Source organism: Elephas maximus, chromosome 4 (assembly GCF_024166365.1).
Source record: "Elephas maximus indicus isolate mEleMax1 chromosome 4, mEleMax1 primary haplotype, whole genome shotgun sequence".
NCBI lineage: Eukaryota > Metazoa > Chordata > Mammalia > Proboscidea > Elephantidae > Elephas > Elephas maximus.
In genome coordinates, this window is record NC_064822.1 from 57,715,556 (window position 1) to 57,727,721 (window position 12,166).

Genomic DNA, 12,166 nt, shown 5'->3' on the forward strand with positions numbered 1-12,166 from the left:
GCAATCTTAAAACTTGTCATAGTGACCATTTCACTTTTTTTTATGGAAGGGTAAGTAACTCTAAATTTATACCAACCAAGTTAATTGTAGTTCTTATTCATTCTTATTAATCAATCAAGTTAATGTAAGTTCTATCAAAGTTCTCACCATAACAAAGACCTTGTCAAGTAGATACTTAGACAAAATTCATTAATCATAGTTCTCTCTGTGTATCAGCAATCTGTGCCACTTAGTTCAAGAGAGTCAAGTTCTAGTTTGGGTAGACTTCCCCGACGACTCCAGTTCTCACTGGTATATCCCAATTTCTTAAAATTCTACAATATTACATTATTTGGACTTTAGTTATATTATCTTGCATTTTATATCACATGTTCATACTATATTATTGTTAGTTCAACCCAAAATTCAACAGATCTTTCCAGACTCATTAAACCAAACAAACACAGTGAAAAGATATACTCGTTCACAATCCCTTATCCATAAATTCTAAAGATCTCTGAAAACCCAAAAATTTTATAACTCATACGGTGGCAAAACCTGACCTGAACTGAATATGCTGAAATACCAATGTGTTTGATAAGAGAACTGAGGCACCTAGCCCAGACCCTGCATGGAGAATTACGTAATAATATGTATGATACAAGCATCACATCACCTTCCTAAAATCTGAAAAATTCTGAATTCTGGTCCAAAAGATCTTGGATATTGGTGTGTATTATCTGATAAGATTATAACATCCACATCATTTGCTAGTAAATGAAGAGACTCATAATGCGGAGGAGCTACCCAAGGAGTTTCAACTCTATAATATTTTATTTCTTAAGCTAGGTGGTGGATACACAGGTATTAATTACACAATTCTCTGTAATTTTTTGCATGCCTGAAACATCTCATAATTTTTTTAAACTTTAAGTGAAAAAGTGTAGGTATCCCACTGCAAATAACAGTTCACACATCACAATATACCAGCTTTATTAGTACTCATTCCCCTGGGAAATGTTTACATGAAACCTTAATCTTCCCTCCCCATCATCTGTCTTTTCCCACAAAAGTATATATACACACACACACACACACACACAGAGTAAATCACCCAGTCCATTTGCAGTCCCTAGGTGGTACAAACAGTTAACATGCTCAGCTGCTAACAGCAAGGTTGGAGTTCACCCAGAGGCACCTTGGAAGAAAACCAAAAACCAAACTCGTTGCTGTCAAGCGATTCCAACTCATAGAGGCCTGGTGATCTACTCCCTAAAAATCAGCCACTGAAAACCTATGTAGCGCAATTCTACTCTGACACACGTGGGGTCACCGTTAAGTCAGAGTCAACTTGATGACAATTGATTTTTTTCAACTGGCCTTCTTAAAATCTTTCAATTCTGTATGTTTCTCTCTCCCCCCGCTGTTACTACTTTAGTTTTAAGGCTTTCAGAGGATTACAGCCACAGCCCCCTAAGAGGTCTCCACACTTAGCCTCATCCAACTCACTCCTTGTAAAACGTAAATAAAAACTTACTCCTTTATCCAAAAGTCTCCAATGTCTTGCCACAGCCCTAAGGTTAAAGTCCGAACTCTAACTTGGTTTACAAAGCCCTCCATCACCCAAACCCAATTTCCAGCCTCATCTTTTGGACTCCCTTCCTCTTTTCTGTTCTTGCCCACATCATTAACACTTATCACCCTCTATTGTAATTGCCTGTTTACTTGCTTTCCACCCCAGTCATTAGCATCCTGAGGGCAGAGACAGTGTCTCAAACATGACATTGCCAAGACCTAGCACAATACACAAAGTTGTATTATATAAATGAAGTATATTAGATCTTCCGTAAACATTTTTGAATGAGGGAAGAAAGAGGAAAAAAGGAAATAGATGTGTACTCTTGGATAAATATGAAAATAAAACTTAGTATAGCAAATTATTTTTTTGCTATACTATTTAAAGGGATTTTAATATGAATTTCTTAAATAAAGAAACAATCCTCATTTTGAACTTTTGAAGAAAATCCTGGTTGATGCTTTAAAAAAATACACATACAATCATGTGCCGCATAACATCCATTTGGGCAATGTCTGACCACATATGCATCTGTGGTCCCATAAGGTAGAGTTCAGAAATCTCAATCACAGAACGGGACATAGTGGAAGTAACCAGACGTAGTGAGCGCGACAGCTTCCCCCATGTAACACATGTACAGTCAGTCTCCAGTTACAAACAAGATCCAGTCCTATGTCCGTCTTTAAGTCAAATTTGCAAGTAAGTCGCAACAGGTATACATGCTTCTAATTTAGTGTCAGACAAATATTTGTCTTGGTATATAGTATGATTTTACCTTCTTGTGCATATAAAGGAGCCCCGGTGGTGCAGTGGTTAAGAGCTCAGGCTGATAACCAAAAGGTCGGCAGTTTGAATCTACCAGCCTCTCCTTGGCAACCATGGGGCAGTTCTACTCTGTCCTACAGGGCAGCTATAAGTCTGAATTGACTTGACAGCAATGGGTTTGGTTTTATGGGTATGCATATAAAACACTTAAGAAACACTTCCAAATGGCGCAATGCTTTCATGAGCATCACAAAGTAGTATTTGCGCTTGTCATTACAAACCACAGGATTTAACTTAAACTTTTAATATGATAGGCTTTTGGCAATCTGTTCTTAAATTCAAGTTGCCCACAAGTCAGACGTACATAACCCGGGGACTGTCAGTAATACGGTATTCACACAACATTCAAATCACATAACCTACTATTTCACAGAAAGTGTCATGGACATTAACCAATGCAGAACCACACTGCAAAAGTGACAGAATTTCATTTCTGAGATTAAGTTACAAAAAGACTGAGTAACATCTCCTCCCCTTCCCCCACAGAGCCCTTGATCTAGAAGAAGCAAAGTACCCTGTTGTCAGTAGTCCCACGGAGGCACTCAAGTGGTAACGGACTGATTTCTCCAGCCAACAGTCAGCAAGGACCTGAGGCCTGCCAGCAGTCACCTGAGTGAGCTCGGAAATAGGTCCTCCCCCATTGGAGCTTTGAGATGACTGCAGCCCCAGTCAACACCTTGACTGCAACCTGATGAGAAGCCCTGAGTCAGAGGTACCACATCAGAATTCCTGAGCCACAGAAACTGTGAAATAATAATGTTTGTTGTTTTAAGCTGCTAGATTTTGGGGTAATTTGTCACGTGGCAATAGACAACTAATACAGCTGCTAAGAGGTTAAATAAGATGAGGACAGAAAAACAGCCATTGGTTTCAGGGACATTAGAAACCCCAGCAAAGCAGTTACAGTGAAATAGCGGATATAAACAAGATAGAAACAGACTGAGAAGAAAATGACAGGTGAAAAAAATGGAGACGTACAGCAAATGCAGACAACTCTTTAAAAGTTGGCTATAAAGGAGAGAGCAACTTGTAACAATAGTTAGGGAAGGTATGAAGTTGGAGTTTTTTGTTAGAATAAGAGAGATCTGAACATGTTTACATGATGATAGTAAGAAATCAATACATGAAATAAAGTAGCTCTTGTGGAGCTAATTTATTCACCAACGAACTCCTCTAAAAGTCCTCAACTTCTTCAAGAAATGTTCTTGCTACCTCTCTGCCTTCAGTGAAAAAACAGCCCTTTCAAATGGAACGTATTCAGTCTGTCACATTCCACACTCAGTACTGGGAAATAAGGTTGGTATCTTCCTTTCTCTCAGTGCCACCTCCAGACCATTATTCCTGAAGCCTCATGTAAAATCCCTATTAATCTGATTCTCATGCTATTCAACAACATATCCTTTTACCTTCTCCCCTTCACTCAGCTAATGACAACCTGGACATCCCCAACACTCGATGAGGATATGCTGGCAACTAAGTTACAGACACCACCATCTTCTACTTTACCACTCCTGCCACCATCATGGGTCATTTCAGTGAACACATAGATGAGTCCTCTAACACGTTCCTCAAACCCATCATCTCGAATAAGCAACTTTCCATCCTCTGGTTACAGTCATTTAAAAAGTTACAAATTCACTTAATTGTACTATTATCCACTCATTCACTCATCAACTATTTAGTCATATACCTATCTACTCGGTAATGAACAGTCATGAGATCAAGGACTTTTTTAATATTTCCCACAAAGATAGCATGAAAAGATTTAGTTGAAGTCTAGATACATTATAACTACTGTATTTCCTTTTTATCAGCCTAGTAACCATGTCAATTCTAGGAAACCAGAATTATTCTCTGACGTGACTTAGTGAATCCATGCCGGGTCCTCGTGATCACTATTTGCCTTGTCAAAGTCTCTAAAACTGCCTTTAAATAATCTGTGCTCAAATACTGCTAGAGGGCAATAGTAGATTCATCAAGTCTAAAACTGGGTAACTGTGCTGTCCAACACAGTAGCCAGTCACAAGTGGCTATTTAAATCAGTTTTAACAAAATTAACAATTCCATATCTCACAAGAGCCACATTTCAAGCGTTCAACAGCAACAAGTGACTAGTAACTATTGTATTAGGCAGTGACAATATAGAACATCTCCATTATCAAAGAAAGTTCTATTGGACAGTGCTGGTCTACAGTCTTTTGTATCCACTTCCTTCCTCCTAGAAAAAAATTAACATGACAGGTGCCATTCTCCAGTCTTCTAATGACTCTCTGAAGTTCCCCCAAATGTCCTAAGAGACTCCGTAAGTCAGGCACCATCTTTATCTTTACCATCACTATCGCCACGACCAGCAGCATCATCCTAGCAGTTGACATTTATTGAGCATTTACAACGATCCAAGCACTCTGCTAGAAGTCCTACATTTATTATCTCATTTATTGGTCACAACAATCACATGAAGTGGGTCTATCATCTCCATTTTATAGACAAGAAATTTAAGTTTTAGACAACAAAGTAACTTGCCCAAAGTTACACAAGGAGAAAGTAACAACAATCCACAGAGAATCTGTTAAGCAAATTAGTCACATAATTATTTTACCTGTTTAAGAAAACATAATTTTTAAAGTAACTACGCCTCAGTCTAGTCTTTTTACTAAACCAAGTCCAGCAGCATTTATAGTCAGTAATATTTTATCAATTCTACTGATTTATGCTAAGCAATAATACAACAGAATTTCCTTCCCAATAGTCTGTAATTTAAATTTTTCATAAGTTCGGATTTCCTTTCTAATTCCATCTTCCATATTAGCTCAATGAAAGATACCATGTCCGTTTTTAAGAGTCGTATTTTCCTTCTCATTAACTACAACTGTCAAACAGCCAAATGGTAGAAACAACTGGAATGCCTACCAACAGATGAATGGGTTTGGTTTTTTACGGGGTCATCTTTACAAAAGCCAATCACCAGGTCTTCCTCTGGTGGAGCCACTGGGTGCGTTCAAACTACCAACATTTCGGTTAGCAGCCAAGCACTTAACCATTGCACCACCAGAGTTCCATCATACATCATTAAAAACCCACTCACTGCCGTCGAGTTGATTCCGACTCATAGCGACCCTATAGGACAGAGTAGAACTGCCCCACAGAGTTTCCAAGGAGCGCCTGGTAGATTCGAACTGCAGACCTTTTGGTTAGCAGCCGCAGCACTCAACCACTACGCCACCAGGGTTTCCCATACATCATTAGGGAGATGCAAATGAAAACCACAAAGAGATATTAGGATGGAGTCCCTGGATGGCACAAACAGTTAATACTCAAACCAAAAGGATCGCAGTTCAAATTGACCCAGAAGTGCCTCAAAAAAAAAAAAAAAAAAAAAGCCTAGAAATCTACTTCTGAAAAAGCAGCCACTGAAAACCCTACGAAGCACAGTTCTAGTCTGACACACAGGAGGTCACCATCAGTCGGCACTGACTCTACAGCCACAGTAGGATGACTACGATCAGAAAAAGTTAAAAAAAAAAAAAACAGGGAAACAAGTGTTGGTGAAGATTTCAAACAGATACTTATGTACCAATGTTCACTGCAGCACTATCTACAATAGCCGAAAGGTGGAAACAACTGGAATGTCTACAACAGATGAATGGATAAACAAAATGTGGTAGATACATACACTGGAAAATTATTCACCAATGAAGAGAAATGAACTCCAGATACATGCTATAGCATGAGCAAACCTTGAAAACACTATGCAAAGTGAAATAAATCAATCACAAAAGAATAAATACTGTATTACCCAATTATATGAAATATCAAGAACAGGCAAATGTACAGAGACCAGAGTTATCGGGGGCAGGAGAAAGGGGGAAACACTGAGTTACGCCTCAGGGGAAAATTCTGGAAAGAGAGTGGTGACAGTTGCACAACATGACAAAGTAGTGTCATGGAGTTATACCTGTAAATAATGTTGAAATGGCAAATGTTTTGTTATATACATTTTTATCACAATTAAAAAAAAAAAAAAAGTACTAGACCCACCATACTGTTCCCTAAAGAGAATGAAAGCATCAGCTGGCAAAAATCAGCCTCAACAAATATTGTATGAGGCCACTATTATAAGAACTCAAGAAAAGGTTTAAACATAGAAGAAAACATTCTTTGATGGTTATAAGGGTGGGGAGGAATGGAGAGGGTACTCGCTAACTAGAGAGTAGACATGAATTATCTTAGGTGAAGGGAAGGACAACACACAACACAGGGGAAGTCAGCACAACCAGACTAAACCAAAAGCTAAGAAGTTTCCTGAATACAATCAAACACTCTGAGAGACAGAGTAGCAGTGGTGGGGACCTGAGGACCATGGTTTCAGGGGACATCTAGGTCAACTGGCATAACAAAGCTTATTAAGAAAATGTTCTGCATTCCACTTTGGTGAGTGGCGTCTGAAGTCTTAAACGCTAGCAAGCGGCCATCTAAGATACATCAATTGGTCCCAACCCACCTGGATCAAAGGAGAATGAAGAAAACCAAAGGCACAAGGAAAATATTAGCCCAAGAGACAGAACGGGCCACATAAACCAGAGGCTCCATCAGCCTGAGACCAGAAGAACTAGATGGTGCCTGGCAACCACCAATGACTGCCCTGACACTGAACCCAACAGAAAGTCCCTGACACAGCAGGAAAAAAGTGGGGTGCTGAACTCAAATTCTAGTAAAAATACCAGACTTAATCGTCTGAGACTGGAGGAACCCCAGAAGACATAGCCCCCAGACTCTCTTAACCAGGACTAAAATCATTCCCAAAGCCAACTCTTCAGACAAATAAATAGATAAGACATAAAATGATACTGGTGAAGAGTGTGCTCCTTAGTTCAAGTAGATACATGAGACTAAATGGGCAGCTCTTCTCCAGATGCAAGATGAGAAGGCAGAAAGAGACGGGAGCTGGTTGAATGGACAGGGGAAATCCAGGATGGAAAGGAAGAGTGTGTTGTCACATTATAGGGAGAGCAAATAGGGTCACACAACTGCCATATCTTTCTCCCATGGAGTGGCTGGTGGGTTCAAACCACCAACTTTTTGGTTAGCAGTCAAGCACTTAAGTCACTGCACTACCAGGGCTCAATTAGCCATGTAACCTACCTCTCCCCTTTTCCCCATCTACTTAGCCCATTGTTTTTTCTTTCATTCATTCATTCAGCAAATATTTATGGAGCGCCTATTATATGCCAGGCACTGTTCTAGACACCACAGATGCAGCAATGAACAAAAACAACAATAATTCACTGGTTTAATTCACTGGTAATGCTTCACAAAAACCTGGTAAAGTTCTACTGCCCTATTATTTTCCTAAATGTATTCTCTCCTTAATTTCCCTTTTATTAATAATCTTTTCCTAAAGACAAAATGGTCTTTTTAAGAAATTACCTAAGCACATTTAATATACACTGGGAAGATATACATCTGGGTGGGAGAATAAAAGTCAGGGAAAAACAGAAAAATAAAACTCACAGGTCAGTAGTGTATCTTTAATTCTTGAAGCAACAACTCAGCAAAACTTGACAAAATAATGCCTCCCATTCCAGCATATACTTTCTAGTCACAATCACCATGGATCCTGAAACAGTTAAGAGGTACTCTTTGAACAATACCATAAGAAATAAACCAAACTTTGCCCAGAAATACTAACATGTGGGAGTAAAACTACCTAATTTTATTTTCTCAACCTTTTCTTTCAACCCACCAATGAGCCTTAAAATAGCTGTCAAGCAAACAAAAGAAAGGGGGAGTGACAGGACCCCTCACATTAGCACTCAACACTACAGCCATACCGAACTATTTACAGATCATCCAAATTGCCCTAAAACTTTCTCTTGCCTTGGGTTGTGGTCGTGCTGTTCCCTCTGCTTGCACCCTTTGAATTTAGCCAGATCCTACCTATCCTTAAGACCTCATCTTAGATCTTCCCACAGTCCAGCTTAGGGTCCCCTCCTATGTAGCACCTATACGTCACCTCACTGGTTGAAGCACTCATCTCAGCATACCACAAATTTGTTAACTTCTCCTCTTCTCCCACTAGACTGAAGCTCTGTAAGAATAAGGACCCCATCGCTTATTCACCATGGAATCCATCTGGCCTAGCCCGGGATTGGAGCACCAGTATTTGATAAATTAATGAACGATAAAAACAAGGTGCTTAGAAAATTAAAACATTTCACAAGTATTCACTCAACTAAAAAGAAAAAAAAAATCTAATTTAACTTCTACACATATGGCTTGCTCTCATCTGCTAACCTAAATAAAGGTTGGTGGTTCAAACCCACCCAGCAATACCGGGGAAACAGATAGGTCTGACAATCTGTTTCTGTTAAGATTACAGTCTTGAAAACCCTGTGGAGCAGTTCTACTCGGTAGCACGTGGGTTCATGAGGAGTAGGAAGTGACTCAAAGGCAACTAAACATAACAACGTTTCTATTCAATTTGAGACTATTAAAAGTACACACTAAATGGCTTCCATTTAGTTGGTAACAAAGCATTCCACAAACATTTTCCCCACATACTAAGCAAAACAATTAATACTTACTATAAAAATCAAAAGGCCAGGGAAGTGACTGCTAACTTCTTTTTAGGGCGATGAAAATATCCCAGTATTGATCATACTGATGGTAGCACAACTCTGTAATATACCAAAACCACTAAACTGTATACTTTAAACAGGTGAATTGTATGGTATTCAAATTACATCTCAATACAGCTTTACGAAACAAAATGGTCTGCAGGTAGCTAGACTTAAATTATGAAAACAAATATTTAGCCTGCAAAAAATGCCTAGAAGAGAAAATATTAGTTATATTTACTCATTTTAAGATAGCTAAGCGCCATATTATTGCCTGTATATCCACAGAATTTCACTGGTAGGAAAAGCAAGAAACTGGAAGCAGTGGTTGCCTCCAGAAAGGAGAACCGGATGGGACAGGAGAGACTTACTTTTCCCGGTACACTCTTTCATACCTTCTGATTTGGTACATGTATTATCTATTTTTTAAAAAAAATAAGCATGCATAAGATTAGAAACAACACCACGCAAAAACTCAACACGCATACTCTTAGTACAGGCATACACTCCCAGGCTGCCTATTTTGTTCTGAAAAGAATAAATTTTTTTTCAAGTGGGTTCAGAGAAGTAAAAAATTGAACCATTCTTACACTTGTCTCATTCACCTCACACTGAAAAGCATTTAGTCATTTCTGTTACTAGACATTCTCATCAAGCAAAATTCTCTTACCCAATGCTCTGACGCATCTTTAAACAATAGGAGTTGATCATTCCCTCCTCCTTGAAAATTCCTTTCCTTCACTTCCAGTACATCACACTTCCCTGGTTTTCCTCCTAACTCAATGGTCTCTTATCAACCCCCTTTGTTGAGTTCCTATTCGTTCCCCAGTGTTATCTAGAATGTAAGTTCCATGAAGGCAGGGATTCTTCTTTTTTTTTCAATTCCACCTAATGTATTTTTTTTTTAATTGTACTTTAGATGGTTTATAGAACAAACTAGCTTCTCATTAAACCATTAGTACACATACCATTTTGTGACATTGGTTACCAAGCTCACAACACGTCAACACTCTCCCTTTTCGACCCTAGGTTCCATAATACCAGATTTCCTGTCCCCTCCTGCCTTCTTGTCATTGTCCCTGGGCTGGTGTGCCCTTTAGTCTCGTTTTGTTTTATGGGCCTGTCTAATCTCTGGCTGAAGGGTGAACCTTAGGAGGGACTTGACTACTGGGCTAAAAAGGTGTCTGGGAGCCATATTCTCAGGGTTTCTCCAGTCTCTCTCAGGCCAGTAAGATTGGTCTGTTTTTGAGTTAGAATTTTTTTCTACATTCTTCTCCAGCTCTGTCTGGGACCCTCTATTGTGATCTCTGTCACAGCAGTCAATGGTGGTAGCCAGGCACCATGTAGTTGTGCTGGACTCAGTCTGGTGCAGACCGTAGTAGTTGGACTAATCTTTCTCTTGTGTCTTAGGTTTTCTTCATTCTCCCTTGCTCCAGATAGGCTGAGACTGGTGGAGTATCTTAGATGGCCACTCACAAGCTTTTAAGACCACAGATGCTACTCACCAAAGTAGAATGTAGACCACTTTCTTTATAAACCATGTTATGCCAATTGAGCTAAATGTTCCCCAAGACTATGGTCTCCACAGCCCTCAGCCCAATGTTTCAATCCCTCAGGGAGTCTGGATGTGCTATGGAGCTTCCATGACCTTGGAAGGCAGGGATTTTTGTCAGTTCTGTTCACTCCAGTGCCTAAAAAAGTACCTAGAATCATAATAAATAACTTGAATGAATAAATAAATGAATCGGTGTACCCAAGGCTCAGATGTTGGGATCTTTTCTCTATCTAAATTCATTCCCTGATGATCTCAGCCATTTCATAATTTTAAATACCATATATAACCTGACAACAGTTAAATTTCTCACTAAAACCTAGACATCTCCCCTAAACTTCCGATCTCTTCCCAAACTTGCTCCACCAACAGCCTTCTCCATCTCAGTTACTGGAATTTTTTTTTCTAGTTGCTCAGGCCAAAAGCCTTAGTTATCCCTTATCTTCTGCTCACATCCCACATCCAATCACCACCAAACACTAATTGCTCTGCCTTTAAAACATACCCAAAATCCACACACTCTTCACCACTTCACCTTAGTCAGAGCTACTCTGGCCTGGAATATTACAATCTAACCTCCTGACTAGTGTCCTTGCTTCTGTCTTGCACTGTAAGTTCCCATACTACATACATACAGAGCAATTATTTTAAAACCTAAGTCAGATTATATCATTCCTTCGTTAAAAACTCCACAGTGGCTTCCCACCTTCCTCAAAATAAGGCCTCCAGCCACCCCTGTCCTATGCCCCCATTACCTATCTCCCTCTCCCGCTTAATTTCTTTTCATAGCACTTATCCACTTTTAATTTACTATGCAATTTATTTTATTACTTGTCTCTCTAACTAGAATACAAAAGCTCCACGAGAATAGATTTTTGTCTGCTTTGTTCAGTTGTATCGCCAGTACCCAGAACATGTGGTGCGTAATAGGTGCTCAATATATATACCTTGTGGCTAGTTGCCATCCAGTCAGTTCCAACTCATGGTGACCCCCTGTGTGCAGAGCAGAACTGCTCCATAGGGTTCTCAAGGCTGTGGCCATTCAAAAGCAGATTACCACACCTGTCCTCCAAGGCACCCTTGGGTGGGTTCAAACCGCCAACCTTCCAGCTAACAGTCAAGCACTTAACCATTTGTGCCACCCAGAGAATCCTGTATATATGTATACATATGTATGTATGTGTGTGTGCATACATATATATACACACGCCCATATGTAATGGATAAATAAACAAAGTTCACAGTAAAAGGTCAATAAATTAATCCAGCTATTAAATAAGTTAAACCAGAACTATTCTAAATACAGGAATTAAGTCATCTAACCATTTTACAAGGCTGAGTACCATCTTAGTTATCTAGTGCTGTTACAACAGAAATATCACAAGTGGGTGGCTTTAACAAACAGAAATTTATTTTCTCACAGTCTAGGAAGCTAGAAGTCCAAATTCAGAGTGCCAGTTCTAGGGGAAAGCTTTCTCTCTGTCAGCTCTGGAGGAAGGTCCTTGTCTCTTCTGAGCTTCTGCTCCTGGGCAATCTTCACATGCCTGGCATCTGTATTCAGCCATCTCTGCTTGCTGGCTTGCGTTTAATCTTTGATATCTCAAAAGAAACTGACTC

The 12,166-nt window shown here is 39.5% G+C and overlaps 1 protein-coding gene across 12 annotated transcripts in view; it reads right to left on the bottom strand.

Moving 5' to 3' along the window:
• The window catches only part of ERC1 (ELKS/RAB6-interacting/CAST family member 1), a 530,770-nt gene that overhangs the window by 512,883 nt on the left and 5,721 nt on the right, over positions 1-12,166 (bottom strand). For 2 of the 12 annotated variants that reach the window (XM_049885116.1, XM_049885115.1), the window contains exon 1: positions 7,892-8,619. The exons of 8 other annotated variants lie outside the window; for them this stretch is intronic. The gene's annotated coding sequence lies outside the window, so the exon portion shown is untranslated. Of the gene's footprint in view, positions 1-7,891; positions 8,620-8,964; positions 9,070-12,166 lie in introns of those variants that run through there. 2 more of the 12 variants (XM_049885105.1, XM_049885114.1) reach the window with 2 other exon arrangements.